This window comes from Schistocerca nitens, chromosome 7 (genome assembly GCF_023898315.1).
Source record: "Schistocerca nitens isolate TAMUIC-IGC-003100 chromosome 7, iqSchNite1.1, whole genome shotgun sequence".
NCBI classification, from domain to species: domain Eukaryota; kingdom Metazoa; phylum Arthropoda; class Insecta; order Orthoptera; family Acrididae; genus Schistocerca; species Schistocerca nitens.
Genome location: NC_064620.1, coordinates 408,499,667 through 408,516,709, shown reverse-complemented (window position 1 = coordinate 408,516,709; position 17,043 = coordinate 408,499,667). Strand labels below are relative to the sequence as shown.

General features: G+C 43.0%; 1 protein-coding gene across 1 annotated transcript in view; it reads left to right on the top strand.

Moving 5' to 3' along the window:
* Window positions 1-17,043, top strand: part of LOC126194982 (inactive pancreatic lipase-related protein 1) — a 238,136-nt gene that overhangs the window by 36,211 nt on the left and 184,882 nt on the right. The window lies entirely within an intron of this gene.

The following is a 17,043-nucleotide window of genomic DNA, read 5'->3' as shown; positions in this document are numbered from 1 at the left end:
GCGAGGCAGTGCTCACGTCTACGTCGTTTGCGCGGACGACCATCAGTTGCGTGCAGGCAGAATCTGCTTTCATTGCTGAAGACAATGATGAGCCACTCCATCTTCGAAATGATCCTCTGATGGCACCAGTTAAGCAGCGCACGTCGATGCTGATGCGTGAGAGAAAGGCAGGATAGAAGTTTGTGGGCTCGTATTCCCACTGCTAATAACCCGTTCGCAACAGTTCATCTTGACACGTCGGGTTCACAAGCCCTCTTATCAGTGCTATGGTAGCTGTACGATCTGACACTGCTGCCCTTACAATACGACGATCCCGGTGGGTGTCTGTGCTACATGGACGTCCAGAGCCTGGTCTACAGGTGTGAGAATGTTCGCGTGACAACTGACACCAGCATCGTTGCACAGCTGACGCAGGCGGCCAACTTGTGTGACGTTTCTCCGAAAGGACCATCCCGTCACCCGGAACGCTAGGCTGTAACCGCTTTCAGGCTCGCTGAGTTGTCTGTAGGCAGCACGAATGCGTCTCCATTGCATGGTTGCCTGCTTGGTTCACACGGGTGCACCATCTGGCTGCGAGCATTCCCCATTATAGGGTAGAAACACAAGACGCTCGGGTAGTTATGCCATTTTTCTATCTGTTTGCGGAAGACGTTGAGACCATTATCCGTACATCTACAGTGTCTTGAAAGGAGGATATATGATGAACATCAACAAAAGCAAAACAAGGATAATGGAATGTAGTCGAATTAAGTCAGGTGATGCTGAGGAAATGAGACACTTAAAGCAGTAAAGGAATTTTGCTATTTGGGGAGCAAAATAACTGATGATGGTCGAAGTAGAGAGGATATAAAATGTAGACTGGCAATGGCAAGGAAAGCGATTCTGAAGAAGAGAAATTTGTTAACATCGCGTATAGATTTAAGCGTCAGGATGTCGTTTCTGAAAGTATTTGTATGGAGTGTAGCCGTGTATGGAAGTGAAACATGGACGATAAATAGTTAGGACAAGAAAAGAATAGAAGATTTCTAAATGTGGTACTACAGAAGAATGCTGAAGGTTAGGTGGGTAGATCACGTAACTAATGAGGAGGTATTGAATAGAATTGGGGAGGAGAGGAGTTTGTGGCACAATTTGACTAGAAGAAGGGATCGGTTGGTAGGACATGTTCTGAGGCATCAAGGGATCACCAATTTGGTATTGGAGGGCAGTGTGGAGGGTAAAAATTGTAGAGGGAGACCAAGAGATGAGTACACTACGCAGACTCAGAAGGATGTTGGTTGCAGTAGGTACTGGGAGATGAAGAAGCCTGAACAGCATAGAGTTGCATGGAGAGCTGCATCAAGCCAGTCTCAGGACTGAAGACCACCACAACAACAATACTCTCCCCCAGGTGGCTTATACCGTCATCGAATGAAAATCGACTTCGTCTTTCTAGGTGTACTAATTTCTTTCTGGCAGTGTATAAGCTAATTTTTGGAGCAACATGTCGCGGCTGACAGGGAACTGCTTCAGTTTCTTCTTAAAGGCTGAAGGTCAGTGAATTCTACGCAGAGTGCAGGGTAGCTTCGTGTTACAAAAGTGTACGGCATCAATATAAAGCGAGATTGTGAATATTTTTGTTTAATGGATGAGCAGCGCTAGAACACTAGGAATGAGACCTTGTGTACAGAATATAATGAGCTGGTAAGTAATTGATCTCCGATGCGTTTGCGGAATTCAAAATGAGTTAACTTCTGACAGAATAATGAAATTATTTGGGACTTCTTCGCATTTAGTTTAAGTTCCAGGTTTTGCGGCCATCTGTACACTGAAAACAGATTCATCTGCACCACGGCAGTATTGATATTTTCAGGTCTGGCGCTTGCTTGAAGTTGGAACTCGTCGACACGGAAAATATATTTTGCAGATTCTGCGGACAACCTCCTCATTCCTTACCTTATCAGTCCTAATTTTTCAACATTCTTCCTCGATTCTGTTCTGTTACGGTTTTTCCACAGTCCATGATTCACTACCATACAATGTTGTTTGATGGTAATAGACTTCTTTTGGCCAGGGACGTCCTCTATACCTGTGCTCGTCTGCTTTTCATGTCCTTGCTCCGTCCATTATGAGTTCCTGTTCTTCCAAGGTACCAGAATTCCTTAATTTCACCAATTTTGATGTTAATCTTTTCGTTATTCTCATTTCTGTTACTCCTCATTACTATAGTCTTTCTCGAGTTTCCTCTCAAAATACACTCCTGGAAATTGAAATAAGAACACCGTGAATTCATTTTCCCAGGAAGGGGAAACTTTATTGACACATTCCTGGGGTCAGATACATCACATGATCACACTGACAGAACCACAGGCACATAGACACAGGCAACAGAGCATGCACAATGTCGGCACTAGTACAGTGTATATCCACCTTTCGCAGCAATGCGGACTGCTATTCTCCCATGGAGACGATCGTAGAGATACTGGATGTAGTCCTGCGGAACGGCTTGCCATGCCATTTCTACCTGGCGCCTCAGTTGGACCAGCGTTCGTGCTGGACGTGCAGACTGCGTGAGACGACGCTTCATCCAGTCCCAAACATGCTCAATGGGGGACAGATCCGGAGATCTTGCTGGCCAGGGTAGTTGACTTACACCTTCTAGAGCACGTTGGGTGGCACGGGATACATGCGGACGTGCATTGTCCTGTTGGAACAGCAAGTTCCCTTGCCGGTCTAGGAATGGTAGAACGATTGGTTCGATGACGGTTTGGATGTACCGTGCACTATTCAGTGTCCCTTCGACGATCACCAGTAGTGTACGGCCAGTGTAGGAGATCGCTCCCCACACCATGATGCCGGGTGTTGGCCCTGTGTGCCTCGGTCGTATGCAGTCCTGATTGTGGCGCTCACCTGCACGGCGCCAAACACGCATACGACCATCATTGGCACCAAGGCAGAAGCGACTCTCATCGCTGAAGCCGACACGTCTCCATTCGTCCCTCCATTCACGCCTGTCGCGACACCACTGGAGGCGGGCTGCACGATGTTGGGGCGTGAGCGGAAGACGGCCTAACGGTGTGCGGGACCGTAGCCCAGCTTCATGGAGACGGTTGCGATTGGTCCTCGCCGATACCCCAGGAGCAACAGTGTCCCTAATTTGCTGGGAAGTGGCGGTGCGGTCCCCTACGGCACTGCGTAGGATCCTACGGTCTTGGCGTGCATCCGTGCGTCGCTGCGGTCCGGTCCCAGGTCGACGGGCACGTGCACCTTCCGCCGACCACTGGCGACAACATCGATGTACTGTGGAGACCTCACGCCCCACGTGTTGAGCAATTCGGCGGTACGTCCACCCGGCCTCCAGCATGCCCACTATACGCCCTCGCTCAAAGTCCGTCAACTGCACATACGGTTCACGTCCACGCTGTCGCGGCATGCTACCAGTGTTAAAGACTGCGATGGAGCTCCGTATGCCACGGCAAACTGGCTGACACTGACGGCGGCGGTGCACAAATGCTGCGCAGCTAGCGCCATTCGACGGCCAACACCGCGGTTCCTGGTGTGTCCGCTGTGCCGTGCGTGTGATCATTGCTTGTACAGCCCTCTCGCAGTGTCCGGAGCAAGTATGGTGGGTCTGACACACCGGTGTCAATGTGTTCTTTTTTCCATTTCCAGGAGTGTATATTCTGCACCCGTCAGACTGTTCATTCCATTTGCAAATTCTTTAATGATAATCTTGTTTATACGTTGAGTAGTTATGGTTCACAAATGATACGATGTGCTCTTGTAGAGAAAAGACGCTTGTCATCGTCCTGAAGTTATGCTGTGTATGGACTGTTTCGTGTGTGGCTTTGTCATGTGAGGTGACACTTCAGCACGCATGCCACAGCGCGTGCGACACGGTGCATTGTGTTGATGTATATGTGTTTAACATTGAGATGGTAGTCGAAATTGCCCCATCGCACAGTAAATAAGTGAGATAAATATCCATTCTACAATGAGCAATGTTTTCTTTCACGACATTCTGTAATTCCTCTTCACCACCATTTAGAATAGTAATATCGTCAGCGAATTTAATCATTAATATCCTTTAATCTTCATCGAACTCTTGAACCTGTTATTCCTGTCATTGCTTCTCCTATGAACAGACTGATCAGTGGACGCGAAAGAGTGCATCCTTGTCTTATACCATTTTTAATCCGAGCGATTCGTTTTTGATCTCGCAGTCTTATTGTTCCCTCTTGAGTCTTCAAAGGATTTTATATTACCCTTCTTTCTCTGTAGGAATATTGTGTTTTCCAAGCGCCTTTGTGTGTACTTAGGTATTTCTATGTGGGGATAAAATACAGTGGGCGAAAGATTGTACAGAAACTAGATTGTAGTTATATCAGTCGATTGGCATGAAAGGGAAGACTAGTTTGAGATGGGAGGTGAGACAGGATTGTAGCCTTTCTTTTATATGTCATTCAGTTTGTACATTGAGTAGGCAGAGAAGGAAACCAAAGAGAAGTTTGATAACAACATTTAGGTTAAGGGAGAAGAAATAAAGATAATGATATGTTTGCCGATGGGATTGTTAATTCAAACAGAGACGACAAGGGACTGGAGGATCAGCTGAACGGACTGGATAGTGTCTTCTAAAGAGATAAGATGAAATCAGTAAAGGTAAAACAAGAGTAAGGGGATGTTGTTGAATTAAAATGTGTGATACATTACAAAAAGACAATGAAACTAGTACAAGAGTTTTGCTATTTGGGCAGCACAATACGAGGCCATACTAAAAAGTAATGCCTCCGAATTTTTTATGTGAAAACTCTTGAAGCATTTGAAATAAAATAAACTTTATTAACATCCTATATATTTATTCTTTATGTTTACATATTTATTTCTCAGCATTACCAACCCGGCGATGAACAGTTTTATTCCAACAAGAGACTAGTTTGTTCATATCGTAACTTTACAAGATTGACATTGCTGACAGCCATAATCTCACCTCTGCCTCCACCACTTCATCAATATCAGAATGAAGTCCTCGAAGATGTCATTTAAGTTTTAAAAACCAATTAAAATCGGATGGGGCCATGTCCGAACTGTATGGAGGATGATCGAAGACAGCGAACCCAAGGCGTCGGATTGTTGCAGATGTTGCAGCCATAGTGTGTGTTCTGACTTTCTCGCGCTGAAGGAGAGAGTGCTCTATCTGTGGACAACTCTTCTAATTCGTGCATTGTTTTCAGAGGGTCTGGCAGCACACAGACAGAGGGTTCCAACTTGCGCCAGCGGAGCTGGAAAGTCGACCGTGTAATGTTCGTGGCATTTAATACCTCAACCGATATTGAGAATAGAATAAAAAATTCGGAGGCATTACATTTCAGCACAGGGGTATAAAAACTGCAGACTAGCAATAGCAAGAAAAGCGTTTCTGAAAAAGAGAAATTTGCTAACAACAAATTTATTGTTGTCTTTTCGAAGGTATCTCTCTGAGATTTAGCCCTGCACAGAATTGAAACGCTGACGATAAACAGTACAGACAAGTACGGAATAGAAGCTCTATAAATTTTTTCCTACAGAAGAATGCTGAAAATTTGGTGGGCAGACTGAATAACTTGTGAGCTACTGAATCAAATTGCGGAGACCAAAAGAATTATGGACCAAGTTGATTAAAAGAAGGTATCGTTTGATAGGAAATATTCTAAGGCATCAATGTATGTTTAGTTTGGTAATGGACGGACCCGTATTGTGTAAAAAAAGTCGAGGGAGACCAACGTCTTAAGACAAAAGGCAGACGCAAGTGTAGCACACAGTAGTTATGCGGAGATGAAGCATCTAGACATCATACACAACTGCAACAAACCCGTCACCTGACCGAAAACCACAACAAAGTAATGTGGGAAAATCTAGTACGTCATTAACAGTGAACAGGTATTTGTTAAGCAAGCATCATAAAAACATTACAAATAGTAAAGAATATTTCAACAGTAAACAATATCGCGTTTAGAAAAATTATCACAGGCACTGGAAGTATCGCCAACGGAAAATCATACAAGTGCTGAAGAGTCAGTCACACTTACAGGTTTTTTTATTTGTAGTCCACAAGGCGTAATTATAGACGGAAATATTCCTCAGACGTTGGTTTTTCCAGTTAGTTCAAAACGGTGCAGTTTATTCAAAATAACGTTCCTTCACCGACAACGTGGTGGATGCAATCGGAAGAATCACCAAGTTTTTGACTGTTTCTAATTACCCTCACACTGAATTTTTTTTTTGTTTCCTTGATAGCCCGCCATTCCAGAAATGGGTGAGATAACGGTTCAAAACCTAATTTCCAATCGAGACAAGAATATGTCATTCCTAAGTAAGAGACTTGAGATTTTTTGCTGCTTAGCATCTTTATGGATCAGATTATGTCTAAGAGCAATTGGTTATTCAGTGTCACGGACAAACATTGTTCAAGAACTACTGCTTTTCTGAATTTTACGGTTCTGTCTGTGTTATCTACATTCTCTTCAGTGTGACTGGTATGATACAAGAATGCTTCGGAACTAAGCACTAGTTTCCTAGAGGCAAAATAAAGCAAGCTACTAAAAGCTACTAAAAACAGGCAATTTATTTGTATGTTACTATACTTTAATCAACAGTATGCTAACAGGGCGATGCTGACAATTGTAAATCACACATTTGAATCAATTTGGCACAACGGCTAGTTTACTGAAAAAAACTGACGTCTGTTTCTACTTGTAGCTCAGTACACGGTAGTGTTCGAAGTATAGCTGTTCTCTGTGTCGCTCGAGTCCCTATGGCTAAAATCTGTTGTATGCAAGAGCTGAAGGTTTTTGCGGTTCGTGCCAATCATACGATTTTTTCGAAACTTCTTATATAAAGTATATTTCGATCACAAAATAATCTGCACTTCATTATTAAAATTAGTTCTTAATTTGTTACAATTATAACAAATTATGAATATTTTTAAAAAATCTCGTTTCCATTTCATTAGCAAATTTTCATAGCACAGTGAACGTAAGTGGCATTACTCTTTTAACGCTGATCTCAATTCAGCTAATACGTACTGTGCGCAAAAGGCAGACCTGAGTACCACTGAAAACTCACCTTTCACACATGTAGAGTGTATATAATGAGTTACATGCTGCATTGTCTCAACCATTATTTACACTTGAAATATAAGTGAATTATTAATAATACTAAGATGTTACTAGAGCAAGTTTCTTTAAAACCGGAATACGGAGTTGAATCCGAAATGCAACAGTGCAACACCTTTCCGTCAGTGTTAGGAAACCCTACAAAATACAAGTCACTCACGCTTGTGATACGCCGGGAAGTGAATCAACCAACGGTGACTTCCACAAACGTATTACGAGAGAGATGGAATAATTTTATCAACACAAATAAAAACAGAAGCTTTAAATTCATTCAGTTAACATCACTGCTTATGCAATTAGGAAATCTGGGACGCTTTCATTACGTGCTTAGACCTCGAAGCCACAATTAACAAACATGCGAGGGACGTTCAGAAAGTAAATGTAGCTTTGTTTTCGAAAGAGAAGGTGGTACACAAGGTGACACAAACAAACGCCACATGAATCCACACACGTTGCTGGTTTATCGACGGAGGGAGCGTAGACGGACTTGGACTGACAACATGGCCGCCAATGGAAGTGCGTGCTGTTATCCACTGTGAATGGGCATGGGGAACTAGTGTGTTCATAATCAATAAAAGCCTGCAGGCAGTGTGTGGTGAAAAGGTTATTTCTCGTCAAATGGATGGTCGCTGGTGTTGCAAGTTCAGACACCATCACCAAACTCAGGTACCCAATTTGACGAAAGAGACAGGGCTCTTGCGTGAAGAGGCTTGGCTCACCCGACCTACAGTCCCTATCTTGCCCCATAGAACTTTCACCTGTTCCCTACATTGAATGCCTCACTCTCGGGACATAGCTTCCAAACCAATGCTGAGGTGGAGCGGGCTGGGCGACAATTCCTTGCTTCGCAGGGCACCGCGTTTTACCATACTGGTTTCTTCAAACTGATTGCAGGCTACGATAGATTTCTCACTGTCGATGGCAAATATAGCGACAAATGGTGAAAGGTATGTAGTTCATGAAGCTAGAGTATTTGATTTAGCAATAAGGTTTCCGTGCGAAAAACAACTTATTTCCGGAACGTCCATTGTACAGATATTTAATGCCTGCTGGACGTTACACTCAAATTCAAAAGTTAACACTGCCGAAATCAACGCCGTCAAGATACTAAATCAAACCAGACGTGCAAAAAGAACAGCAGATTGATGGAAATACTTACATGAATGTAATTAATCATGAGAGGCATTTTTATTTCCTTATTTTCATTGTCATCAGTCTTTTGAACCTTTTGATAAGGCCCGCCACGACATCACTACTTCTGTTGTGCCAAGCTTCTCATCTCAGAGTCGTACACATACATACCCAGTGTCCTTAATTATTACTGCCTTTAGGGCTCTCTTTAGCGGCACGGAAGTTATTCTCTGGTTTCTTAATAAAAATCATTTCAACCTCTCTCTTTTTTTAATTACTGTGTTCCACATGTTCTTTTCCTCGCCTTTTATGTAGAGAACGCCGGCCGGGGTGGCCGAGCGGTTCTAGGCGCTACAGTCTGGAACCGTGCGACCGCTTCGGTCGCAGGTTCGAATCCTGCCTCGGGCATGGGTGTGTGTGATGTCCTTAGGTTAGTTAGGTTTAAGTACTTCTAAGTTATAGGGGACTGATGACCTGAGAAGTTAAGCCCCACAGTGCTCAGAGCCATTTGAATCATTTTTTTCTGTAGAGAACATTTCTTACTAGTTTCTTAAATTTTAGCTTCCTTCTGTAAAACAGCTAGTAGGCTTCTTTTGGCCATGAATCTCCTGTTTGCCTGTTACTCATTCCCACCATGCTTTGTCCGCCATGTATTTCTGCCTCCAATGTAACAGCTTCTTCGCTTCTTGTATTATACAGGGTGATTCAAAAAGAATACCACAACTTTAGGAATTTAAAACTCTGCAACGACAAAAGGCAGAGCTAAGCACTATCTGTCGGCGAATTAAGGGAGCTATAAAGTTTCATTTAGTTGTACATTTGTTCGCTTGATGCGCTGTTGACTAGGCGTCAGCGTCAGTTGATGCTAAGATGGCGACCGCTCAACAGAATGCTTTTTGTGTTATTGAGTACGGCAGAAGTGAATCGACGACAGTTGTTCAGCGTGCATTTCGAACGAAGTATGGTGTTAAACCTCCTGATAGGTGGTGTATTAAACATTGGTATAAACAGTTTACAAAGAATGGGTGTTTGTGCAAAGGGAAAAGTTCTGGACGGCCGAGAACGAGTGATGAAAATGTAGCACGCATCCAGCAAGCATTTGTTCGCAGCCCAGGAAAATCGACTCGCAGAGCTAGCAGAGAGCTGCAAATTCCACAATCAACTGTATGGAGAGTCCTACGAAAAAGGTTAGTTATGAAACCTGAACGTCAACTACCCGAGGCGATGGATCGGCCGCCAGGCAGCCCGTGACAGAGCACTTCATCACTGGCCTCCAAGAAGCCCTGATCTTATCCCCTGCGATTTTTTCTTATGGGGGTATGTTAAGGATATGGTGTTTCGGCCACCTCTCCCAGCCACCATTGATGATTTGAAACGAGAAATAACAGCAGCTATCCAAACTGTTACGCCTGATATGCTACAGAGAGCGTGGAACGAGTTGGAGTATCGGATTGATATTGCTCGTGTGTCTGGAGGAGGCCATATTGAACATCTCTGAACTTGTTTTTGAGTGAAAAAAAACCTTTTTAAATACTCTTTGTAATGATGTATAACAAAAGGTTATATTATGTTTCCTTCATTAAATACACATTTTTAAAGTTGTGGTATTCTTTTTGAATCACCCTGTATGTTCCCCAATTTTGGTGCGCAGTATATCCCTAATCTCGTTTCTGCTGCTCTTCATTACATTCGTCTCTGTTATATTTAGTTCCAGTATATATTCTGTGCTGATTACACTGTCCATTCCAGGCAACAGGTCCTGTAATTCTTCTTCACTTTCCAAGAGGATAGCAAAGTCGTCAGCAAATCTCGTTATTGATACCCTTCCACCATGAATTTCGGTCACAGCCCTGAACTTTTGACAGCGGCCTTGCCACAGCGGTAACACCGGTTCCTGTCAGATCACCGAAATTAAGAGCTGTCGGGTTGGGCTAGCACTTGGATGGGTGACCATCCGGTCTGCCGACTGCTGTTGGCGAGCGGAATACACTCAGCCCTTGTGAGGCAAACTGAGGAGCTACTTGATTGAGAAGTTGCGGCTCCAGTCTCGGAAATTGACATACGGCCAGGAGAACGGTGTGCTGACCACATGCCCCTCCATATCCGCGTCCAGTGACGCCTGTGGTCTGAGGATGACACGGCGGCCGGACGGTACCGTTAGGCCTTCATGGCCTGTTCGGGAGGAGATTTTAGTTATGTTTTCCTGAAGTTTTATTTTTTTCTCTTCAGTGTACGGACTGAACAGTACGGGAGACAGACTTTGTCTGTTTCTCACGCCCTTTTTATTTCAAGCACCTGTCTCTTGTTACTGTTCTCCTTTTGGTTCTTGTGCGTAGTGATATTACTTTTCTTTTCCTGTTGCATTTAATTATTTTTTTAAGGATGCGTCTTGAACAGTTCGCGTTCTCGAATCATTTTAATGTGCCTACAAATCCTATCAAAGAGTGATGGTTTTAAAATTTTGCCGCCATTACCACGTCTGCTACATACACACAGTAACATTTGTACAGTGGTTTATTTACAGTGCAAAACCAATGGGAAGCAATTTTAGTCTTTGGGACACTAATCCGGATAAGTATACCTGATAACACAAGATAAATCTCACGAATGCTACGTTTCAAATTTATCACCCCCATCGCCTGCAACTATCACAAAGACCCTCTGTCACCACACTGACTCAACGAAGCTCTAATAATAGTGCACATTCTCGTAACACAAAGCCGCACTGCACGTCAATCCCGTTGTTAATCTGCTCTTTGCCATAACTGATTCACTTGTTTTAAAATTTCGACACAAATGTATTACATATGGAGAAATATCTGCCATTGTACCTTTTGCAGCATAATTTCCACTGCGAGAAAATTTTATGCAGCTGTAGCAACAATTATTTGAATGACAGAAAAAATTTTCTCTCGCTCACAAAATCACGTAACTGGTACACCGCATTATTGGTTTTGACTGTGGCAATCATCAGATTCAGATGCTATTACTGTCAATGCAGTATATTAACAAACTTTAAGACGTTCAAGTACGCGCGCTGGAAAACTTAAGTTTTTTGCCAATGAAAAAATATTTTTAAAAGAAAAGGTATCACAGCAGGCTTCTTCGTCGTGGTACAGAGTCGTGATTTAAAAAATTACGCCAGTCTCGTGCATCAGTCCTTTCTGTGATGCCGTTGCTCACCAAGGATAATATTACAGTTAATTGGTAACCGACGTTCGCTCGAATACCGAAATCGAGATGACGAGGTCCAGGTTGCGAAACGCAGCTTATTCATTTAATTGTGTGATTACATAATTCTGTTGTTAATTAACTTCTGTAATTATGAAAGTGGCATTTTCATTTAATTGTGTTATTACACAGTCCTCGTGTTAATCAATTTAATTAATTATGAAGGTGACTACAGCTACAAGTGAGCTGTGGCCTGTTAAAACTAAGTCCCCTATAAATGTCGTTTTTAATACCCAAATTAAAATGGGTACAGTGGCGCATACATGGAGCACGCGCGGGCCCCCCCCCCCCCACCCTTGTGGCGACGCCCACATTGCCATCCGTGCCGTCCCCGCCAGTCAGCCTGCACGCTATTCGTTCGTTTCTCTCCGTCAGTCGACTCGACTGAATCGAGTTATCGAGTAGTAGTACTTTCCTATATAGCACGCACGTCCGCGTCATCGTATTTTATACGTTTCTGTCTGGAATAAAGGTATCGACTTAATGGCTTAGCCCTTTTGAGCACTCACGCTGAAATTGACTGCCCTATTGATGATGTAATTAACCAATTTGCGAGGAAAAATAGGCGCATAGAAGTCATCATTTAAGGAAGAGAACCACGATTATAAGGTTTTTATATCATAAGATGGTATTGTCTTGTTTATGTGCATAATTAGTTTAAGTAAAACTTTCTTAAACTTTGCATTGGACTTGATTATTCCTTAGCCGAGCGATTTAAGGCGCTGCAGTCATGGACTGTGCGGCTGGTCCCGTCGGAGGTTCGAGTCCTCCCTCGGGCATGGGTGTGTGCGTTTGTCCTTAGGATAATTTAGGTTAAGTAGTGTGTAAGCTTAGGGACTGATGACTTTATCAGTTAAGTCCCATAAGATTTCACACACATTTTGATTATTTTTTATTACGGTAAGAGTAAAGGTAGCTCAAGATATCTTGAGCGCCTCCTCCTTGAGATATGTCTGTGCCCGCCACTGAATAGGTATGTTTCATTGTTTTATGTAACGTATATCACCTCATAATTCTTCAACAACGGATGCATGCAGTGCATATTTACAATTCCTAACGCAGTTTTCTTCTGTTTCCATCTACCAGCTCATATTTTTGCCGAGAAAATTTATTGTTACCGGGTTTTCACTGCATGATGTCCGCTCCCGGTAGCTGAATGGTCAACGTCATGGATTGTCAATCTTCGGGGGCCGGGTTCGATTCCTGGCTGGGTCGGGGAATTTTCTCCGCCCAGGGATTGGGTATTGTGCTGTCTCATCATCATCCTATCATCCTCATCGACTGCAGGTCGCCGAAATGGCGTCAAATTGAAAGTCCGGCACCCGACGCGGGACCCTAGCCATACGATTAAATAAACTGCATGATATCTTCATATTTTTCACCTACAAAGCCAGCGTGTGACGTAACTTCAGTAGCATAACCAAATTTTCTTCACAACTCAGAATTATAACCGTCCGCACATTTCAACCATCGGAAAGGAGAGGGGCAACTAACGCCTCGACTTCCTTCAGTGTATGCCCTTAGATTCATTACTGAAACCTGTGCCAACTACTGGATGACTTATTTTCGATGAATCACAGTGTATAAAAACTAATGAGGCGTTATTTTCAGGCAATGAACAACAAATAAACTTCATTCGGACAAATAAGTTAGATGTCATAGGCTCACACGACCGGTGAAAGGAATTCTTTTGATTACCAGGCCACGAAATTTTATAACACGTAGAAATGACTACAAAATAATACCGACGTTTCGACACCCTAAGCCGGCCGCTGTGGTCGAGCGGATCTAGGCGCTTGAGTCCGGAACCACGCGACTGATATGGTCGCAGGCTAGAATCTAGCCTCGGACATGGATGTGTGTGATGTCCTTAGGTTAGTTAGGTTTAAGTAGTTCGAAGTTCTAGGGGACTGATGACCTCAGATGTTAAGTCCCATACTGCTTAGAGCCATTTGAACCATTCGACACTCGACGTGTACAAAAATAAAAACTATGAATACAGTTCAAAACATACAAAAACCATACAAAACACACCGAAAACAACATAGATAAACTTCCCTTTGTGTACTTCCACTTACTGGATGAGCAGTAGAAGTAACACTATATCCTTGTCTTATGCCCTTTTTTATCCGAGCTCTTTGCTTACTGTCTTTAGTTATTACTAATCGCTCTGGTTCTCGTACATAATGTATATTATCCAACTTTCCCTATAGCTTGTGCTTTGCTGGTGGTAAACGATGTGGGACTTTACATTGGCCATAATAAATTTGATGTTATTCTTTAGAGACAAGCGAGTCATGTCAGTATTGGCAAGGACTCACACTACGAGCAATCGATTCCTTCGCATCTTTACGTATCCTCTGACCAACTCCAGAAGTAACGCGAATTTTCTAATAATTTGTAATATATATGTTACAGCAGCTTGTTGCAGACGCGGACACATGCCACAGCGAAGGAGGTTGAAATGTTTTTGTCTTATGAATGGGCACGGTTGTGATACTAGATAGGTGAGACAGTATGTTGACCTTGTGTTTATATAACGATTGCACGAGCGATGTGTAATTTCTGAATCGAGGTACTGGGGCTGCTTGTGCACTGATGAGACGCGAAGTACAGTGGGCATAGCATGTGGTGTATCCGAAGTTACACGCATGTTCTTCACTGCTTGCCGATAGGCTGTTGAGATGCCGTCAAGTTGAATGGAACGCCATTGATCGCGGAATTACTAAATTATGATGAATACTGATGTTACTTACCACTTCTTTGCGTTTATTTTGAGCCTCAGGTTTCCCGCCAAATTTACTACTTGAGACCGATCTTCATTCATCTGGGGAATTGCAGTATTTATATCTTCAGGTCTCGCACTTTGGTAGAAGTGGACGTCGTCGGCATAGAAATGATATTTACAGGAAGACAAAACTGATGAAACATCATTGACATACAGAGAAAACAAGAGTGGGCGTAATACTGATCCTTGTGGCACTCACGAGGAAACATGCTTCCAGAACACTGTTTCATACCCATACTTTGCTGGTTTTTCAAGTAGCTTTCAAACCACTTCAGCGCAGTATATGAAAAAATTAGCTGTCGCATTTTTTTCTGAGCAGTATGTCAAAGTTGACAGTCTAAAAATATCTAGGAGTAACCTCACGGTTGTCCGTGGTATGTTTAAGGTCATCTGCTGCCTTGATTAGTGCAGTGTTCGTTCCGTGATGCTTACGGAAGCCGGATTGATATTTTCCAAATAAGTTAAATTTTATCATTAGTGCATCGAGAGCATATTAATGTTCAGAAGACCTGAAACGATACAGCTTGAGGCATGGGAACAATGTGTCCAGTAAAGAGTAAAGGTCCTTGCTGACACTGTGACATGTGACCCTGTGGTACAGACGCACGGTGTACTGGACAAATCAGTCAAGTGTCTTGGGTGGAATTTTTCTTATGCGGAGTCTCTTCACAGGATGTCAGTGTGTGCTGCGACTTCCAGTGCTTTCCAATGCCACTTCGAAAAGAGTTATGGCCCTTATCATCAAAAGGAAATCTTGAATAAAGATAGTTGGAACTAGACACTCAATAATAAAATCAAAGTAATGAATGGGAAGCTGTTAAACCAGTAGAAAAAATTAAGGGAAAAATTAAACACTTAATTAAAGCTATGCACAATTTACTGTAGAAGCTCCCCCACCATTCGATCAAGTACAGTTATTGAATTTTAGAGGTCGGGCAACTGCATGCAAAATTGCACATGGTGAGTAAAATCTTCCGTATTGGCTGTTACCTTTATTAAAAGTCAACACTGGTTCCGCATGCTTCTTCAGGTGATCTGTACAAGAAACTGAAACGATACATAATTACAACGGTTTTTAAAAGAGATGCGTACTATCGTTAAGTACCATAATCAATGAGAGCTGACTATTCACAAGTTTTGAAAAAGTCCTGGCGGGGCAGAATGGTACCTCGCAGCCAAATCTCACCATTCTTCGTCAAGATAAAACCGATAGCACTTCAGAAGCGCTTGTCTATGATTTAACTGACTGACTCGAGCGGCAACTGTTAAGTGAAAGATAGCCAGAAAAACCTATTAAAATTTGTGACTCCGGTATAATTGTGGGAAGTAACTGAAAATTCCACATTAACCTGTCTTAACTTCGACAGGTAAGTGTAATAGAGCCTCGAATGTCTTACCATGCCGCAGGCAGCATACAAGTGTTCACGGCGACACCGTAAACACTACCGATAGGTCGTTACTACGAGCCACGTATGTGAGGTGGCGCCAGCGCGAGCCTCGGACCGAACTGACCACAGTGAGTCCAAATTTCTTTAAAAAACTAAGTATATGTCACGCGGAAGGAAGGGAACATAAAATGTGAACTTCTAGTCATGTACCGAACCTTGGTAAGTCATTGTTATTGATGAACAAGGAAATAAATACATCCATAGCGATAACAAATTTGACAAAACGGAGAATTTATTCAAGGGGTCCTTCGAAAAGTATTCGTCCACTCATTTTTTTTTTTTTAATCTACAATGTGAAAATATGACTTCAATTACAAAAATTAATATTTAGTGGGGTTTCCCTTTGCAGCTATTATGCTTGTAGTCGTCTGTGTCACGTTTGCCGTCAGAGAGGCTGGAAATTTGTCCCATTCGTCTTGAAGTGCTCCTTTTAGGTCTCTCTTGTTATAAATGTGTCTTCTCCTGATGGCATCTTCCAGTACTTTCCAAAGGATTAATGTCTGAGCTCTGAGGATGGGTGTTAAGTTGTTTTGGGGTATTGTACAGGAGCAACAGCCTCGTATTTAGAGCCGTATGCTTTGGGTCGTTATCTTGTTGAAAAATGTAATTTCCTTGCAGACCTAATTTTTCGGCGCTAGGATTCAGATTGTCCTTTAAAATGTTGATATATACATGAGGAGATCCATCGTACCTTCTATGAAGTGTAATTTACCAACACCTGCAAAAATGGCTCTGAGCACTATGGGACAACATCTGAGGTCATCAGTCCCCTACAACTTAGAACTACTTAAACCTAACTAACCTAAGGACAACACATACATCCATGTCCGAGGCAGCATTCGAACCTGCGACCGTAGTGGTCGCGCGGCTCCAGACTGAGGCGCCTAGAACCGCTCGGCCACACCGGCCGGCCCAACACCTGCAGCACTCATAAGGCCTCACACCATCTGGGAGCCACCACCGTGTTTAACTATTGGTACAAGATTGCGTGACATGATCTCCGCATTCTTCTTACGCACACTAGTCGCCTGCCGTCCGACACGAATACGTTATATTTACTCCCATCAGAAACTATTACTCTATTCCAGAAGTCTTCTTTTTTGAATCTATGGTCCATCGCAAAATTTCTTGCGCGCTACCCGGCCGTGATACCCATACGTTTTGTAGGTATTTTTGATTGTGTTGATTTTAGGCTTCTTCTTCATTTCCCCCATGATAAAGCTCACGTCTGCATCGGTCAAAGTGTGATGGCGTCCGGCACGTCGTTGGTTTCTTAATGACTTTGTTGCGCAAAATAGATCTATTATCGACT